This window comes from Cornus florida, unplaced genomic scaffold, assembly GCF_030987335.1.
Source record: "Cornus florida cultivar Cherokee Brave unplaced genomic scaffold, ASM3098733v1 CherokeeBrave_3.0.0_Hap2_Chr10, whole genome shotgun sequence".
In the NCBI taxonomy this organism is placed as follows: domain Eukaryota; kingdom Viridiplantae; phylum Streptophyta; class Magnoliopsida; order Cornales; family Cornaceae; genus Cornus; species Cornus florida.
This window is the reverse complement of record NW_026775580.1, coordinates 98,351,311-98,369,417: the sequence shown is the minus strand read 5'-3', so window position 1 is coordinate 98,369,417 and position 18,107 is coordinate 98,351,311.

Sequence of the window (18,107 nt, the reverse complement as noted above, 5' to 3'; positions counted from 1 at the left end):
ACCATAACCATATATCTAAAGTCCGTCTACATCCAGAGTATATCATTCAATTATATATTGATCTAACATACGATTTATAATCCAGTTAGTCACTCAACTTATTCAGTTAATATGACTTAACTACAAATAACAGTTAATCCATGTAGTCACTCAGGGCCCGTTTGGCATGCGTTTTGCTTTAGGCGTTTTGTTTTTGGCTAAAACAGAAACAATATTTTTACTATTGGAGTGTTTTGGCAAAAATTGAAAGCACGTTTGGGAACGATGTTTTATTGTGGAAATGTCGGAAACAGAAACATGAAAAACATGTTTGGTAAGCCATGCGTTTCCAGAATTTTGAAAACAAAACATGTTTGGTAACTCCAACGGTTGTAAAAAAAAAAAAAAAAAAAAAAAAAAAAAAACATGTTTGGTTATCATTGTTTTTTATTTATTTTTATAAATTTATTTCTATATAAATAGTCTATATATTTTTAATAAATGTATTAAAATTTGAACACACAAACATATATATATATATATATAACCAAAGTGTAATTACGGAAGCAACTGCTTCAGCGAAAATGTAGAATGTTAATTCTAATAATTGAACTAATAATTTCAACCATTTTGCATATTGTCTTGATCTGAAACTACACTTCAAGTTATTTGAAATTTCCTAGTATAATTTGTTCCTTTAGTGATGATTGTCCATAGGTTTGTGTTTCATTCATTTTGCGCATTAGCGAAAGAAAAAAAAAAAATTACTACATAGCTCTGATAAGAATTTTTGGCTCTTGTAAGTCTGCACTGGTGGATATTCAACTCCAAAATACAAACTCGTGCCTTCTTTTCTGTAAGGAAATGTAAACCCCCACCAAATTACAAACACATATTTTTTGCTACAAAAAAAAAGAAAAAAAAAAGAGACATAAATGAATGAAGAAACACTACAAGAAAAATGACTTTTTACCACGGTAGAAAAGGTTTTCTACCACGGTTTTGAACCGTGGTAGAAACAGCCATGGTAGTAAAGTACAAACTTTCTACCACGGTTTTGCACCGTCTTCTTTCTACTATGATTATGCACCATGGTAAAAAGTGTTATATATATATATATATATATATATATTTTAAAATAGTATAGCCCATTTAAAGTCCCCCCCCCCCCCCCCCCCCCCAGCCTTGCAAGGACCCATAAGCAAACCCTAAATAAATAAAAAATAGCATCATAACCAAAATAATTTACAACTAACTAATAACATCATATATATATAATCAATTTCAAATCATTGTTTTATACAAAAATTAGCCATTTACAAATTTCAAATAAGTACATGATCCACACCTTATATATTTACTTAACCAAAATAAAACAAAAATTCTTCATATCTTCTTGCAATTTCTTCTTGAGCTATACAAAAAATATAGCGGCAACAAAAAAAGTAACGGCAACCGCAACCCGCAATCCTAACTTTGACCTACAAAGATGTAATAGTTGAAGTAAGAGAATGTAAAACAACTTGTAAAGTTTTTAAAATTAAACCAAGCAAAGTAAACATTATAATAAAGGTACATTGAAATGCAAAGAGGCATATTAAAAGACTCATACACATATCAGTAATGTAAAGACTCCTACTCAAGCATTATGATCGTGTTAGGAATTTATTTCAAAAATGCTTAAACACAAACTATTTAGCTACTCATACTCTAGAAAGAGAGAGGCACAAACTATTGTAGTGAATAATTTGATCAAAAACTATTCAATTTATCCAAAGTATGATCCATACAGCATAGGCAGTAGTACTCCTCATATGTCCATTTCTACATAAAGCATGTGTACGCTATATTGACCTTCTTAATTGGTGATGAAAAAAGGGTAATATTGTCATATCCTAAATGCCTTACCAACACAAGTTTAGCTTAAATTTTTCTATTTTATAAAATCTGTTAGAAGTTTATATTGCATCAAATATGTAAATTCTCTTTTGACTAGTCTAAATGTGTCTATATATAGATTATTTGATGAAAAAGTACCACAACATCTCATAAAGAAACTGTGAAAGTTAAAAATTCATCTCATGATACTGTTTATTCGAGCTTAATTGCTTACTTAGAAATGAATCCATTCAATGGTTGGTACCAACTTAGTCCACTTCTCTCTTATTTATCAGCTATTCACTCATTTTAGGGTACATTATGTTAATATCTAGATAATAATTCCCATTTATAAAAAAAAAAAAAAAACAAATGTATTTAATTACAGTTATGAATTTTAGTTAGCCAAAGGTATTTTCTATAGGCCACACACATATGATGTGACCCAGTGACCAATCATTTCAAAATTTTCTGATCTAATATTAAGCATAAGACAAGTGATTTTCATATTTTATTTCTTTTTCTGCATATATATAACTGTACACTTTCTGAAGATTGCATCTTCTTCTCATGGATTTATGTCAAAATGAGTTGTGCTTTAAAAATAGGAGACAGAGTTCATGGCAATTAGCAAATTCGATCAAAAGCATTTTTGTGTAGAATGAAAATTTTGGAATGAGATTAACGAAATTGTAACATCTTTCAAAGATCAGTCAACAACTACCATCAATTTATCAAAATAAATGAATAGACAACCAGCATCAATCAATACCAAAATTACTCAAGTTGTCGAGACAAACTAAATTTCCAAGGATTATTCTTAAAATAAAATTTTCATAACACATAACTGAGTGATAAAAATTATAAAATCTAATTCAAACCACCAAGTTAAATAGAAAAATTAATGTTGGCTAAAAGTTGGAAGATTCCACACTTTTTATAGGGATATTTAGTTAGTTGGTTCCCACTTTCTTAATTCCTATAATACAAAAGTGGGTGTTCCAAACAAGAATATAAAATAAAAATAGAATACAAAAATCTGTAAGTAAAAGCAAAATGAAAGTGAAATCAAATGTGGTTTAGTAAATTCAATGATGTACAATAATTAAAAAAAAATGGTCATGTAACGACCCAAATCCATTAGATCCGGATCATTAAACGGGTCCTTACCCAACCCAGAATCATCCAAGGATATTATGATCATTTCACGTTAAATTTATATATTAGAGTCCAACAAGGACGAGATGGTCATTCATTACACTCTTATTGGTTTGGGACCTAAGGGTAAAATAGTCATTTACTTGAATCACATAATTAATAAAATAAGGTCCGAGCAATAAAGTCTTTTCTATGTTAAAAACATAATTATTTTATTTTAATTGGGTCATAAAGTAAATACCCACAACATTAATTGGGTGCTAAGGAGTAATTAAGGGAAACTAAATTAAAAATATATGGAAAAGGAACCGGTCGACGTGTATTCATCACACGTCAACTGGTTTGGGTCATGTACTGTAACATCACTCACTGCCAGGATACCGGTCGACGTCTGGGGGTATTCACGTCGACTAGTTTGGGACGTGTATAGTGAAAAACTCACTGGATACCGGTCGACGTGTGGAGGTATTCACGTCGACTGGTTTGGGACATAAAGAGTGAAAAACTCACTGTCAGGAAACCGGTCGACGTGTGGGAAACTACACGTCGACTGGTTCAAGCTATACGTCGACTGGTTCACGCTATACGTCAACTGGTTTTGGGTTATCCATACTTGAAATTTCCACTGTCCCATACCCACCAACTTTGGTAACCAATCACCCAATTACCACCATTGCACGTGTACTTATTTATATACAATTCAAAACCCAATACGTTAACAATATTGGTAATAAATATTTTGAATGATGCATAACACGTTCCAAGAAAATGCACCAAGAAGGATTTTCTGAGATTATATTTAATTGCATCCCCAAATACAAGTCCAATACATCATTTCAAGACCGAAATACAAAGTCTCATTTTATACAATTTCTAAAGCATTAAATACAAGAACAAGGCCTCCATAGCCAATATTTACAAAGTTTTAATATAAACAAAATGGAAATGACTTCCTAACTACAACAATGTTAATGGACGTCATTAATTATCGGCTCGTCCCCGCATTCCTGAAAAATGTTAATATTGATAGGGTGTCATACCCCTAGTTTTCAAAAGGATAAAATGGGAATTTAATTTTGATTATCTAAGTGACTTATGTACTTATTTGACTAGTTGTGTTTATTGTATTTGTTTAAATTAATTGATTGATTAATTGTGTGTTTAAATTAATATTATTTAAGTGTGTTTTATTTTATTTTTCATTTGACTTGAAATTTTATGTGTGTTCTGTGTGGTTTTTAATCATAATTATTTATTTATTTTCCTTAATTATGTTTAAGGGTAATTAATTAATTAGTCAGTTAATTTTATTCCAGTTATATGTATAATGAACGTAACTGTTGTGGTCACTTGTTTATTACCATGTTGGGTGATAATTAGGTTTAGGGTGTTATGATTAAGTAATTAGGTAGCCGACTTGTAGTTGGGCTGGACTTAGGGTTAGGATTACTGGTTTTGGGATTAGGGTTTCAGAGGAGTCTATATATAAATAACGATATATGTTGCAAGGGTTTCAGAGGAGTCTATATATATATAACGATATATGTTGCAAGGGTTTTTGGGAGAAAACCCTATTCACGTAGGGGTAATTTAAGAGGAAAAACAGAGATACATAGAGAGGGTTGTATACACTTCAATGTGTATATTCTTGTGTAGTTTGCAAGGGTTAAAATAAAACATTATTCACGTAGTATTAATCTATGAAGCTAAGGAGGAAGAACAGAGGAATGGAACAATGGTCAGAGGTGGGAGCAGTATAAGAGAATTCTGAAACTTAGAGACGATGCGGCTGTAAGGTTTCAAAACGAAATCTAAAGGCAAGTTTCAGACTATCTCTTTCCCCATAAACTTGTGTTCTGTGCATCTTATATAGACTCCAGGAACTTAATTAAACTATTAAAAACGGATTTTATGCATTGCTAGATGATTTCTGAAATCTGTTCTGTGTTTTTAAAGTTTAAACCCGTTGTTGCTTAAACTATTCTGTTGTGAGTTTAATTTCTGTCGTTTGATTTACACTGGAGTATGAGAGGTTCTAGGACTATAAAAACTTAAATAGAATCCAAAGAATGCTACAAAAGTTTGGGATATGACACTGGACTTCGCCAGAAGCGAAGAAGAACTGAATTGGTTGTTTGCATAAACTGTTTTTGTCTTCAAATTAGATTTTTGCCAAACTATTCTTAGGGAAATCAAAGGAGTTTCTAGGAGTATTAGGGCTTAAATTGAACTCTTAAAATCCTTAAGAAACTTAGGACAGACAGTTGGAACTTCTGCCGGAAGCAAAGACGAAGCAGTGAAGCAGAGAGGGGCTCTTAGGGGTGAGAGCCGGCACCTAAATGGTGGGAGCCGGCTCCCATGAAGAGAGAGCCGGCTCTCCATGAGGGGGAGCCGGCTCTAGAAGCCTAGGAGCCGGCTCCAATAAAGGGGAGCCGGCTCCCATGGAAAAAAACCCCTACGGGAGTTTTCTGCAATTTTTCTGAAGTTCAGGGGTTTAAAGGTAATTACTGGAAAGTGATGGGGGGTTTTAAATGATTAAAATTAACTTGTTAAAGCCTTCAAATAGTTGGTTTATGCTAAGGTGCTAAACCTAAATGCATGTCTTAAAACATAAGCTTGTAATAGGCCTACTGCCAAGGAAGGAGGAATGCTTGTTTTGCTAAGTTGTTTTGACAACTTAATTTGGACTGACATTGTAGTTATTGTTAGAATTTATATCAATGATATATTTAGCATAGTTCAGTTCCAGGAATGTTGGTTATGACGTCATGTACCCTTATCTAATAAGCTGCATATTGTCGGGAGTAGTGGAAGATTAGTTGCTAGTTTTGTGTTAGCAAATTAAATGGAACTCATATTAAATACTTTTTGAAGTTTCATATGATGTACTTAAACTTTGGAGTGTCATTATATCCGACACAGAATTTATAATGGGAATTACGTAGATGCCATGAGATTTAATTATAAATTTGCATGCCGTAAAGGATATGGGGGGATTTAAATGCTAGTCATCATTTTAACATTTTAAACGAACTAGTATGGATGTGTTGTTTTGGAATTCTAGTATAATGTGCAGTTTAAAATTATGATATTCATTATATTATGTTATGAAGGATAATTGCTGAACTGTCTTAATTTTCTGTTCTGTCAATTACATGGAAATGGATGGTTTAAATTGTTTATTCTTATTTTAACAATTTAAAAGGAGGATCTATGAATATAATCATATACTGGATGCATGATAGGAGCTTATCTATATCTGATTTCTATTATGTTGGTTCTGGATATACTTGATGTTCATTTTGAGTGTGCATCATGTGTGGATTATATGCATTATATGTACCGGTATGGGACGATGAAATATCAGGGATGGATTAGATCAAAAAGCTAAGTCCTACCCCTTTCATACATACGGAATGGATTAACTAAAATAGTTAAATCCTACATGGATGCATGTCCTGTCAACTAAAACAGTTGAACGACATAACGGATGTTTGTTTTATTTTTCTGCATTAGGAAAAAATTTATATATATTTTTATGGTACCGTGATACGAGCTTGAGTCTCCTGATCACAGTTAGGGTGCGTATATTGCAAAGGTTGAGTAGTTAGATATAGCTAATGTTCCCTGGTAGGTCTAGGTACTTGGCCGCTGAAAAACGTGTTTTATATGTCACCTTCTACCCAGGCTGAACTATGTTATGGGCTAGTGAGCATCCTATAGTGTGTATTTATATATCTATGGACTATTGTAGCTATTGTTGAGCTATCTAGGATGTATCTGCGTATCGGGTTTATGTACGGATTGTAGTAGGATGGAACTTGCATGTGGGCCTGACCCACCTTTATTTTTTAGGTGTTCGTGAGTACCAGGCTTAGGGTTTGATCGTGATGATGCAGATACAGTCACTCACTCTTCCGACTAAATAGGATTTTTCTTTCTGGTTTTAGTTTTGGATTTTATTCTGTAAAGTTTTATCAGTTAAGATTATTAGGGGTCCACTAGTTGGATTCCCGAGTTATACGGATTGGAAAGTTAATTTATATTAAAACTTTTATTTTTGGAGGTTTTACAATTAGAATTCTTTTCAGCATATCATTATTTTATTTTTAATTCAGTTTTATTCCTGCTTATTTATATATTGATTGTCTGGTATCCTTCGGATCTGTGCCCGGACTTGATCACCCGTGGCTCTAGAATCAAGGGTTATCACATAGGGTGAGCTCAACAGCTCAGTAGAGTAAGCGTAAATCACATTCCTAAAAATCCTGTGAACCACAACCAAAGAATATGAATCAAAGAAAAGGGATCATGGGATTGAATCATTTCAACATTCATGGAATTCACAATTTCACAAGTTGTACCATCAAATATGAAATGCAATGTCTCCTTCTTTCTTTCCACATTAACCTTCATCTTCCCAACTCACCCTCATGCCATGAATATACATGTCATATAACCATTCATCATTATACAAGTCATAATTTACATTTAAGTTATCATATTAAACATCCAAACCCATAAATTGATGACATAGATCATACTTCTACATTTTCTCATAGAAAAGTAGCATGCTTGACACAAATACAAGAAACCATCATTTTCTCATCCTTCAACAATTAAGTCATCACAATTCATGCTTAACATCACAACCAAAATTTAAAATAATAATAATAATAATAAGCATGCTTCACAACCTTGAAATTATCATGTAAGGAGGCATATAGAAACTCACTAAAACTATAAGAATTTGTAAGTTAGACTTCCCCTACCTTAAACTAGCAACCAATCAAGTCCTTAGTAAGCTCTAGCTCCAAGCTCCAAACTCAAATCCCACCAAAAGCTTGCAATACTGGTACCAAGACGTAGCCCTTGCAATGTTCTACAATTTGCCAACTATGGCTTAAACCAAATCCTTTCTAGCATGAACAAATTTTTGAGAGAAGGGAGAGAGCAATGTAGAGAGAAAAAAAATATAGAGAAAGGGAACTTGTGGGATGTCTGAAAATGAGGGGAAGAAGGAAAGAAATGGGCCAAATGGAGACACCTCATTGTCTCTAGAATTCTCTAGGTGGATCCAAGAGTCAAAATGACAATAATGCCCCTTAATCTTCTTCATATTACCAACCATGCCATAAAATATCCTCCTCCAATCAATACCACTAATACAACATACATACATGTATAAATATACACTTACACACATGAAATGCCGATAACGCCCATCGGGGCCCGCGTGGCACGCAAAACGAGGCAATGATTAAAATAATGAAGAAAAATCAAATAAATTTAGAAATTAGGAAAAATTGGTAATGTTACAGGTCACTTAAGGCATGTGACCCCTATACACCTCAAAATAGTCACTTAAGGCACGTGACCCCCTATGCACCGCAAAAGAAGAATTACATAAAAAATATATATTATACATATTTCCTGATGCATTGGAATACAAGCTGGATGATCGTGACAAACCTTAGGATATGTTAAACTGTGACAGCTATAGCTAGAATATGAAGTTATAGGTTCTAGCAGTGTCAAATAGAAATAAAGACTAATTGTTTCAGAATAACAGTAAAAAGTATATATGGTTATGCGGAATTCAAATTTGACCAATCATTTCAAACTAAAATATACACGCATAGGAAATATGTAATCTAGAGTTATGAATCCTAGAGATGAAAACCACTTACAAGTTGCATCAAGTGATAAAGCTTAAGGTGTCAGTATACAACACCAATGCCTTCTCATAAACAGGTTTAATTTTGCCAGAAACTAGAAATATATGAGGGTCACTGCAACACTGAACCATAAAATGAAGTTTCATAATTACAAGTATACAAAAAGTGCAAGAATTTGTCTACGTTTTGAAAGCTTCTGAAGCTATAAAACAGCAAAGAGAATAGGAAAAATGCACCTTAACAACAATTTTAACACCAACGAATTCGATCTGTGGATGAGGTTTTATGGCAAACTAATGTGTGGATTCGACGACAACCACATTATGTAAGAAATAATAAAAAAGACCGTAAAAAAATTTCACCAAATAGGATTTAGTTTGCAAAACAAGAATTACAGAACTTGATTAATTGATTGCTTAAAAAAAATTAAAACAAAACCTATACATACAAGTTAGCAGTTGCAGAGAGAGGGCTTGAGAGTTGAGAGACTACTCAATTTCCCAAAATTGAAAAATTGCCCAAAAGAGAGATTACTTAATTTCCCAAAATTGAAAAATTGCTGTGCATATAAAATTATATCTATAATTAAAACAATGCGTATATGGTCTTTCTGGGGATTCCAATTCTCCAATTGAACTTCATTATTTTTAGGAATTTTTCAAAAATAAAAATTAAATATGCGACGAAAATATAATCTAAATCATCACAACTTCAACCCTTTCTTGCAATCAAACTTAAATCGATCACAGACAACTTGAAAACCAACATAAATACGAGACAGGCCCAATCTCCAACAAGCTAAGACAAGAGACATTTGGAAGCAACTTGATTCATTCATAAACAAATAAATAAGCATGATTTTGAAGAAAAATGAACCAAATTGAACCTCAGAAAACTTGCAATTGTGGTATAGGGTTTCAAATCAATGAACTTAAATGTTTAGGAAATAAAAAGGCAAAATTTGCTCAAACCTGCCTTAATCTTCAACGAAGATAACAAAATGGTAAAGATCGGTGGTCAGATTGAGCGAAAACACCATTGAAACCAATGATCGGTCATCGTTTTCAGCCAAACAAGCACGTAGTGTAGAGTCGCCACACAATCGCCACAATCGCTTATACGACGACCCATTTTCGAGCTACAATCGCTTCAGATTCTCCGATTCCTGCCTTGTTCTTCGACCAAGACAACAAAAGAGCGAAGATCAGTGGTTGGTTTGGTGGATTTCAGCCAAACAAGCACACATAGCAGAGTCGCCACAGAATCGCCTCCGCTCGAGCTCTCTAGAAAACCATATAAAATGACTGAAATATTTTACGCATGGTTTATATACGTGTTGCAAGTCTGGTTTAAGTGAGTGTTTTTACTTCCTCCGCTAGAGTGACTATTTGGGCCAACAGTACCCAAAACACGGTAAAACACCAAAATGGTGTTTCAACATTTGACCCAAAAATTAAATCTGTTTTGACACTATTGGCAACAAAGCAGACTGAACCAAACATGTTTTGGGCTAAAAAATTACTACTGAAGCAGGCCTGCAACAAAAACACATGAAGCAAAACAAATACCAAACAGGCCCTCAACTTACTCAGTTGATCTGACCTAAATATAAGTAGGATTTGATATTTACAATCCATTCCCTTATTCCCATAGGGTAGGTTTTAGCGTCCTGAGCTAAACCATTCCTAGCATGCCACCGTTCCATACCGGTGCATACAATCCACCACATCCATGTAAATTACAGAATCTAAATAACAGTTCCGCAATTAAAGTCCAAAACCATAATCCAGTTCAAAACCATAATCCAGGTAATTGCAAAATAGTGTATAGTATTTCAGCAATTAAAATTCGAAACCATAATCCAGTTAATTGCAGAATAGTGTATGATATTTCAACAATTAAAATCCAAAACCATAATCCAGTTCAAAACCATAATCCAGTAAATTGCAGAATAGTATATAATATCCTAGCAATTACTTCCAATTCTCAACTCATGTAATTGCAGAAAACTAATATTTCAGCAATTTTAAATCCAGAGCATGCATAGGTTAAATCTGATAATTAAATGACCTTACTGTGCATTTAAAACAAGATTTAAACTCATGCTATAACCCGTTAAATTAACTAAACGATTAATTTCCCTCCAACCGTTAATCAGCATGCAAAGTGGTTTTATTTCATACTGTTCATTCAACTAATTTAACGGATAACTTATGCAATTCGTGCGAACGACCAAGAGGATGACAGAGTATAATATCCTATAGAAGAACTGTGACGATCCAAAAATTCTAATACAATAATCATCAAATTACATAAAAAAGTCTCCAAGGATCAAAAATAAACACGATGGACAAGAATCCCAAGGAAGCCTCATCAAGAGGTCTTAATAACATCAAAAGTTAAGTATTTAAACCCTTTGTGAAGTATTTAAACCCTTTGTGAAGTATTTAAACCCTTTGTGAAGTCCCAAAACCAATCAGAAAAATCCAATTCGCTCAAACAGTACCGAAAATTAATTCCAGAACGCGCAACAGGAGAGAGACTGCTCTCTAGACTTGGGAGCAGGCTCCCTAAAGCATGGAGCCGGCTCTAAAGGGGTGGGAGCCAGTTCCCACTTCCATGGAGCCGGCTCTCTACTCTCTAAGAGCCTCTGGTCCGTTCTAGTTCCATTTTTGACCATCTGCTTCGACTCTGGCCACTTCCAACCTTTCTGTTTGTTTTTAAAATTGTTCCTAAGAGTCCTAAGTGTGCCCAGTATCATTCTAGACCATTACTTAAATCAGTTTGCATTATTAAGAACCTTAGAACACTCACCGATTAAACATGCTTTAGAAAACAAACACTGAAACCCAAACTTGCATGACTGTAACAGAGTTAATTTAACGCATACACATGATCAATTTTACATATAATAAGCATGCAAGATTCAGTTAATGATCCATTAAAACCCTAGAGACTATCTAGGTATGCACAGAACACAGGCCAACGGGAGAGAGAAAGAAAAGAACTTGCCTGTGATTTCAGTTATGAAATTTCGGCGTCGTCTTTAAGTTTCCGGCAATTACCGAATACCGTCAAGCCTCCTATTGCTCCGACTCTTCCCTTCTCCTAGGTCCGACCTTTAATCCACAGCCGAAACCTTCACTGCAATTGCTCTGTTTTTCTCACAATTACTCTCTGTTTCTCTCAATAACTTTGGTACGTGAATAGAGTTTTTAAAACCCTTGGCAGACTTAAACAGTATACTTATAGGCACGAATAAAACCTAAGTCCAATTGTTAATCTAAGACGGAAAACTAATTAAACCCTAGTCGGCCCATAGAATAAAACTTAATTTATAATCTATGCCAGCTACCAATACGTGACTTCTAAAAGACAAAACCTAATGTGAAACATTATAACATAAACCCTAATTTAAACCAAGTAAAACAAGTAATTCCAACAAAAATACAATTAGTCAATTAAATAAAATAAAAATACCAATAATTCCATTAAACAACACATGTAATGAAATACACAATTAAACACTTAAATAAAAATATATATAACTAAAATAATTAACAATTTAGCAAATAATTAAATAATCACACAAAAATGCAACAAAACCATAATTAAAATGCCGAGACTATCATTTTAAAATTAGGGGTATTACAATATATATATATATATCTATCTATATTATATATATTTGATTATATTATTATTAAAAATATATATATATTTAGGGCAAATCATTTTAGCCTTCCAAATCGCCATATATAGTTTTAGGACAAATCATTTCAGCCTCCTTAATCGCCTCCATCTCTATTCTCGTTCTCTACTCTGAAATTGCCCCCCCCCCCCTCTCTCTCTCTGCAACTGCAAACTACAAAATCAACAAGAATCAGAAGTTCAAAACCCATAACTTTCAGTTTCCATTGCCCGCTATTCCAGTTCGAGTTCGCTGTTCGCAAGCTTCAGCTGCTGTCTCTCAACTCTCAAGCTTGCCCCCCTCTCTCTGTGCAACTGCTAACTTGTACGTATGGGTTTTGTTTTAATTTTTTTTTTTTCTAAATCAACTAATCAAGGTCTGTAATTCTTGTCTTGCAAACTAAATCTTATTTGGTGAAATTTTTTATGATCTTTTTTAAATATATGTATATATAGAATCCAAACGGATCATCGCTGAGGAAATTGCCGGAATTGGAAGCTTTTGCTCTGAAATGGACAAAGGAAGAGACCGATTGAGGGCGAAGAAGTAGAAGTGAGAGAAGAAGAAAAAGTGGAGAAGCAGAGGGCACCGGTTTCTGCCATTGAAGAGACAGATTTTGGCAGAGCGAGAGAAAGAGACATGGCAGGCAACAAAAAAGGCAAATAGCTATTGCTATTTGTTTTGTTAGATTTGGCACCAAAAATAGTAAAGACAAAATTTGACAGGTGATATGGCAACCCGTTGGAAGGCTCAATTTTAACTCACCTTCTATATTTTGAATTGGGCCTATATGGCGGGTGGGTTAGAGATGCTCTCAATGCCGATTTTTAATGACATCAGCCATTTTTTAACATAAAATACCACATTTGCCCTAAGAACAATTACTAAGACACATACATCCTTATTTTTTTATTTAAAATTACTCATATACGCTAATTTTATAAACCATCTCACCACCCACCTCAATCTAGCCTTGGATTTAGAGGCCCATTATCCTCCTAAACAAACCCATCAACCACAAACCCTATAGGATGAACATAAACCAAGGAACAATTTTAAAGTAGCTCCGCGGCCCGCCGGTAAATCCAGTCCTCGCCGACAGATCGCCATCGTGGTCAACAATCCTTGCATCGCCGCCGCTTGCTCACCGCCCAACAGTTCGTCGCCGGCGTGTTTCAGTCATCTTTTCGCCATGTGAGAACGAGTTGTAACCCAACTATTGTACTGTACAACCACGACAAATTTACCCATCCATCTAACGATTCAACAAACATGAAATCGTTTCTCAACTCTGCTGAGTCGTAACCTGTTCCCAGACTCGGTAGCTCAACTATCTCGCTTAGTTCATTCGGTGTCGAAAGTTCCGACATAAACGACGATGACGGTGGTGGCGGAGGGTTGAGGTGGTCCATTGACGCCACCTTGGACATCACGTGGAGATCATGAGGCGGGCCGGATAAGCAACTTGGTGAGTTCGGGTTGCGAAAGTTTCGAGCTAGATCCGTGACTTCTTTCTGGGCTCGCGAATAAAATTTCCATTTGACCCGTGTCCTCATTCGGACCCCTGTGTATAAACCGTGTTTGCTCTATCTCCCCTCATACTTCGTTTCTGATTCGGGCTCTTTTGGATCTGAGTTTTGGTTGGATTTAGATAGCCCAGATGATGAAGAATGTGAGTTTGGTGGTGATGGCGATAACTAGTTGGTACTAGACTCGGTCTCTGGTAGATCACCCATTGTGAATGGGGTGATCTGAACCCAGTTGGTGATGAGTCTGACCTGACTAAATCAGTCATTCTTTGGCTAGAGAAAGAAGTTTCAGATTAATAGAAAGGAAAGAAGTGTTGAATAAAAAGAAAAGAGAAGATCAAATGAGGGTTTATGAATGATTCAGTTATGTATTGTGTGTGTGTGTGTGTAAAATAAGGACAAAATAATTTCTTTGAAAAGGTTCTCTGTGTTCAACAGTTCAAGTAGACCTTGCACCTAAATTCTTTCAAATGAATTGATAAAAGCTGATTGTGGTGGTGGTGATAGAAAAAAAAAGAGAGAGCGAATAGATATTGGACAGGGGGGAGAATGATGGTGTAGGTTTAGAGTTTGGTGGTAAATTTTGTAATTTCGCATTTTGTTAATTTTTTGATTTTCTAGGGTATTTTAGACATTTAACAAACACTTCACCATAATCTAACTCCGGTCACATTAAATGGAGGTTTCTGTAATTTTTGAAACGTTAGGGGTACTGTTTGCAATTAGGCCTAATATCGAGGGAGGTAAGTGATATTATCCCTTAAATTATATACATATGATATATGACTAAATATATACCATGATTTTGCAGTATCGTTCACAGTTACAGTGTAACGGCCTCGAACAAAATCAAACTGGCCGATACGGGTCACATATCGAACTTGAAATATGGTCGCGTATTGGCTGATACGTCGTATATTGGACAATACGGCGAACCGTTAATTATAAACAATACAAGCGGCTCCCTACTATCGCCGACCACCTACACCTCTGCCTACTACAATATCCCTTTCATTGCAAATTCTCTCTCTCTCTCTCAACCACACCACCCATCAATACTCTCTTTCTTGCTTGTAATTCCTGTGGTTAGTGAGAATCCACAAACAATCCCTTTCTTTCTCGCCTAATTCTTTGTGATTTTCAGAATCAAAATTCAAATGATTTGGCAAAATCAATTTTGGGTTTTGTGTTTAGCCCTAGTCTGAATCTGGGATTTTTGGAGCCACAAAGCAAAAAAAAATCCAAATTATTTGTGCTAGTCACTTTAAGAGAAGAAAAGTATGCCAAGTTACTATAGAAGAAATTGCCAAATCAATTGGGTACTGTTATGGAAATTGAGATTAGTCGATACAATGCCAGAAGAGATGAGGCTGCGAGTGTGAATTAATTGAAGTTGCAATGTCAATTTTGGTAAAGTCGATGCTATCAGTGAGTGATGATAGCTTCGATTTTGCGAGGAATGAGAAGAAAAGCAAGATCGATGATGCAATGAGAAAAGAAGCAAGATCAAAGATGTTGCTATTGCAATGGATTTCCAGTTATTGTGATGCAATTTGAACAGAATAAAGAAGAAAAAGTGATGATGTCTACAATTAGGGTTTCAATTGTTGTTTCGATGCAATTTGGCGATGCTGCAATGTGCTCTGTATTGGAAACAGAGCATACAAAACAAAAACTTTGGGCAGAGTTTTAACTAGGTCCCGTTAAGAATTTCTTGGAGATTTATAGACGAATGCGTTCCTTTCCGTAAGGAGATGAACGTGATATATTTACTTTCTCAAATCCATTTCTGGGCGAATAAGAAATTAGCTCCAAAGTAAGGTATTTGATAAGTTTAAGTGGGTATGCAAAATGTGGGAAATGGTTGTCCCACATTGAAAATAAAGTGAAACCAATTGGAGTTTATCTAACTTAAGTTTGGAATTTGGGTTTGGGCCCTAAGGCACCCAGGTTTTTAAGAGGGGCAGAACCTAGGCAAGCTTGGATCCAAGCCATTTACCACACGCGCGCACCCCGTCTAACCATGTCCGGGTCTGGGATTAATTGTAAAGTCCGTTTAATTTTTTATTAAACGAAATTTTGAACTGGCTTGTGTTTGGACTTAATTTATTTTTTGGGCTAGGCTTATATAGATGGGTAGTGTGACTGGTCTAAACCAGTGCATTCAAGGGGTTGCACCTAGTTCGAACAAGTGCTTCTGTTTGAACTTAACCATCACATCCAGTGCATGTGATGGTTTAGGCCACCCAAAAAGGCATCTTGTAGCCTGTAAATACCCCTTGGATCATTTGGCAAAGGGCACCGATTCAGAAACAGTTTTTAGATTTTTGAATTCTTTCTCTCCTTTTGTTTTTCTCTTTTGATCCATACATATATATAGTGTTAGAGTGTCAGTTCGAGTCTGGTTTATAGAGAGAAGTACTTCGCCGTGCCGATTCACCCATTTCTCCGGTTTGCAGTGTTGCTACCGAAAAAAGAAAAGTCGTTGTATTCTGAGAGACAAACGCTACAAAGTCCATCAGTATCATAGTTGAACAAATCTGTCTTAAGGAGATAGAATCCAATTTTAAGCTCGGCCTATTAACATGTTCTTTTATAGTTGGTTTTGTTAGAGAATTTTATATATATATATATATATATATATATATATATATATATATATTATTGTTTATAATAATAATTATAATAAAATATATACATATATATTTTATTTTTCTATATTATTTAAATAATAATACTATAGTATATGGTACATATAGACTATTACAAAAAACATTATGAGTTGAGGAGAAGCGATTGGACCAAATAGCAAGCTCTGGGTGAGTTGAGGAGATGCGATTGGTCCTAATAGAAAGCTCTGGGATGTGATGCGATGTAAACAAGTTGTTGTTATTACGAGAGAATAGAGAACGATGTGATGAGCTTCGATTGGTGATGCGATTAATTCAACATAGTATTATGGAATGGGCTTTGATTGCATATTAGGGTTTAGATTTATGCGAGTAATACGACAGTGAAGAGATTGCCATTTGTTGGTGTCGAAGGAGGTGAGTTTATATATATATTTTCAATGAAAGTTTGGATCTGATTGTTGTGTGTTTGTTTGATGAGATGTTACTGCCGTCAAGTCACCATTGGATGCTTGACCGGTCATAGGTGACCTAGCCGAAGGTGGAGAAGACGATGAATGAATGATGTTAGCATATTGTTAAGGTTCTGTATTGTGTAAGGCTGTGTATTTATTTATTTAAATAATAGAGGTAAGAGAATATTGATCAAAGGAAGGTGTACAATGGTACGTGAATCGTTAAAATACAAATTGTGTTAACTCCCATAGGGGGTGTCAAAGCAATATTGTCACAAGTTTAATTTATGAGCAATAAAGGCAAACTTGAGGGGTCTCAGAGCATTTCACCCAAAAATAAAAGAAATAAAACATAAAAACTTGAAATTGAATATAATAAACTTGCTTGATGTGGTTGAGATTTGATACAAAGATGAGAGGTAGACAATGAGGATTTGCATTACTTTATTTATAAGCCCAATCCAACATTTTTTTTTAAGAGAGTCCAGATCCAACTTTTTTGTAAGATGTCCACATAGGATACCTATAATTCAAATTGGTACTGAGGAGGGAACAAACGCTCATCCGAGCGCTTTCACAGCTGGCTTTCACCTTTCAAATTTTTCAAAAAGATTCTGTCCACGTGGTCACAACGTTTTTACCAATTAATTTTAACAAACAAATAAAAATGAATAACAAAAAGGCCTACTTTTTCAAATGGTCCTTTTCTTTTTTCTAGTTTTAGATATACAACCTCTACTTTAATAAATGCTCACATGTTTTTGTTTTATCAACTTCAAGGGAGTGAAATAAAGATTATTAAATGCCTTCCCTGTTTGATTTTGAGAAATGCTCTTAGCTCAAACTTCTGCCAATGTAAATGCCTACGCTAAATTAGTATTATTAATAATGTCATATATTATATGTACTCATATATATGACTGAGTAGACCTATGAATAATGGTAATTACCATAAAATATATATATTTTTTAGTATTATTAATAATGTCATATATTATATGTACTCATATATATGACTGAGTAGACCTATTAATAATGGTAATTACCATAAAATATATATTTTTTTTGGCCAAAAAAAAGATAAGAAAAAACTATCAAGTAAGAAAGTC